The following is a 3,446-nucleotide window of genomic DNA, read 5'->3' on the forward strand; positions in this document are numbered from 1 at the left end:
CGAGTTCGCAGGCTCGGCAATCGATTGTGCAGGACGTGGAGAGAAGGGGGAGGGGCAGGGGTGGATGGATGCTAGACGCAGCGGAAGGGAGGTTACGTTGGGAACGGGAAATGGTACTAATGGGCGGAGATTGCCGCCATATTGGTTCACCCAAAACAATAGCAAATAATGATATTGAATGCAATACTACTTTATTAGAAATAACGGACTGCCTATGCGTGGTCCATCTATAAAAAGTCTTAAGCTGTTCCAGTCAGATAGGCTAGGCAGTACCTTAAAAGGTGGAGGACAAAAGTTTTGTCAAACTTAATATTTTGCAGCTTTCTAATGTATTTGAAAACGTCCCATATAGAGATATTATTATCATGAAATCAAAACTGAGTATCACTAAAACAGCTTCAAAAATAAGTGTAGCTGGTGGAAACAGCACTAATAAAAGCGGTATTTTGTGCTCATTTCTCTGCATTGTTCTATACAATACAGTAATACATTGCAAAAGATTTCAGTGAGGATATCCTGCATACTGATGGCAGTGGCGTAGCCACAGGTGGGCTTGGGTGGGCCAGGGCCCACCCATTTATGGCTGAGGCCCACCCAACAGTAGCACATGTTTAGTGGTAACTGGTGGGAATCCCAAGCTCCGCCAGCTGAAGATTTCCCCCTGATGGTAACCAAAACACTAGTCTCCACAATACCAGCACCTGCGCATGCTCAGTTTTCAGTGCAATCCTGCTGCCAAGGTGGAAAGAAGCGTTTTCCCACCAGCTGAGATTTTTTTTTTTTTTTTTGGGGGGGGGGGGGGGTAAGAACACTTGGTGCCCACCCAATTCTTGCCTAGGCCCACCCAAAATATGTTGTCTGGCTACGCCCCTGACTGATGGGTTCATCTGAACTGTTGTTGTAATATGCCTAGGTAAGCCTGGTGTTATAATAAAGATTAGAAGTAAAATTAAACTCTCCTTTCATTGGAGTACATGGAATCACATCTTCACCTCATCTCTTTTGTACAAATGGATTGTTCTGTTTTAGAGCATGTTTCAGGGTCAAGTGTTTTTTCTTAACTCTGATAAAAGTAAATATTTGCTATCATGCAGATATCTCATTTGTTTAAACATAACTAAATGGGCTATAAGCCCCTAATGGTTTTCTTATATTTTGTCCTTGTGATGACTTATACTGTGCCAAAACTGGAAATACAGTGAGACAGAATAACAGAATTCAGTAACACGTCATGCTGTCTCCTGTTCTCAATTAGACCTCCTTGAAATTACCCATTCCAGGAGAGAGACTTTTTGGCTGGTCCTGGATTTCTGCCAGCCTCATCTAGGTGCATTATAGGACTTGCAGCACTGATTTTAATGGATAGAAACATGGACTACAAATAGTAATACACTGCTTTGGGATGTAAGTTTCACATCAGGACTGATCAAAAAGCCTCCTTCCTGGAACTGGGTAACTTTGCATCTTTGACGGTATTAGGTGGAATAAGTTAATTTTCAGCTTTGTCCCCCCATGTTACAAATCTTAGTATCGTCCGCAAAAAGGCAAACTTTACCTTCTACTACTACTATTACTACTATTAAACATTTCTATAGCGCTACTAGACTTACGCAGCGCTGTACAAATTAACATGAAAAGACAGTCCCTGCTCAACAGAGCTTACAATCTAAATTGGACAGACGAACAGACAGCTAGGGGTGGGGAAATTGCAGTGGTAGGGGTGATAAGTGAGGGTGTTCAGTAAGAGAGTCATGGTTAGGAGTCGAAAGCAGTAGCAAAGAGGTGGGCTTTAAGCCTAGACTTGAAGACAGCCAGAGACTGAGCCTGAGGTACTGGCTCAGGGAGTCTATTCCAGGCATAGGGAGCAGCGAGATAGAAGGAACGGAGCCGGGAATTAGCAGTGGGGGAGAAGGGGGACGACAGGAGACATTTACCCAGCGAACGGAGTTCACGGGGAGGAGTGTAGGGAGAGATGAGAGCGGAAAGGTACTGAGGAGCTGCGGAGTGGATGCACTTGTAGGTCAAAAGGAGAAGTTTGAACTGTATGCGGAAGCGGATAGGGAGCCAGTGAAGCGACTTGAGGAGAGGGCTAATGTGAGTATAGCGACTCTGGCGGAATATAAGACGCGCAATGTCACAAATATATTGAACAGAATCGGCCCCAGCACTGATCCCTGAGGCACTCCACTGCTCACCTTTCCCTCATCTGATCGAATTCCATTTACCACCACCCTCTGGCGTCTGTCCGTCAACCAGTTCCTAATCCAGTTCACCACTTCGGGTCCTATCTTCAGCCTGTCTAATATATTCAAGAGCCTCCTGTGGGGAACCATGTCAAAAGCTTTGCTGAAATCTAAATAGATTACGTCTATAGCACATCCATGATTCAATTCTCCGGTCACCCTGTCAAAGTGACACAGGAAATGTTGACATTTATCTATTGAAAAAATTTATAGTCCACCTATCACTGATTACATCATACCCGCATATTAGTATTCAAATCAATAAAATAAAAACAACAATGTAAAATGTGATCACTTGAAAACTCTTAAAAAGCCATGCTAAATAAATAAAATGTCCTTTTCAAAGCTGTGGTAAGCACTAAGGTGTGCTTCCCACAGCAAAAAAGGACTTACCGCAGGGCACGCTGAGGCGTCCCATGGTAATTTTGGCACATGTGCACATTACCCATGTGCTAAAAAATAAAAATTGTTTTTTTAGAATTGGGGGAGGGGCTTGGGCAGGTTGTAGGCATGTTTTACGCTAACAGTTTAGCACATGGGCATTGCTGTGCACTAACAGATTAGCGCAGGTTTGGCGTGTGAATCCCTACCACCTACAAACTAGGTAGCAGTAGGGGATCACATGCTAATGGTAAAATTACCAAGTGTTAAAAGGAAGTGGGAAGTGGACCAATGACTCCTGGGAGACGGGATACTGATGTATAAAATACCACTTTATTCACAGTCTCCCTGGAGTCATTGGTCCACTTCCCACTTCCTTTTAACTGTTGTTTTCTCGAGGGAGTTAGTGTTCATCCACCTCAGTGGATCACCTCTTCGTCTAAAATTACCAAGTGGCCATTAATAAGAAAAATTGGAAAATTGTCCGTTTTACTCCAAGGGTAAAAACAGAGTGGACAAAGTGGACTCTAGCTCATGCCTCAATAAATTGGTTAGTCTTCCTCTGTTAGTTTCAGTAGAACTTGTGATGTCCAGGTCAGGACATTCACAATTACCCATTTATTTTATAAAAGGCTCTTTTGAACTCGGACCCTTTTGTAAAATACATATAAGGGCACTGGTAAATGCATGGCAGGAACATCGATTTCACAAAACCTTGCACTCTAAAAAAAGAGCAGGCATCACTCAAGGCTTTACATCTGTAAGTACTGGTAAATACAAATACCAGGGCTTTTTTTGAGAGGGTATTTGGGGGTACTGAGT

The sequence above is a fragment of the Microcaecilia unicolor genome, chromosome 13, assembly GCF_901765095.1.
Source record: "Microcaecilia unicolor chromosome 13, aMicUni1.1, whole genome shotgun sequence".
Taxonomy (NCBI): domain Eukaryota; kingdom Metazoa; phylum Chordata; class Amphibia; order Gymnophiona; family Siphonopidae; genus Microcaecilia; species Microcaecilia unicolor.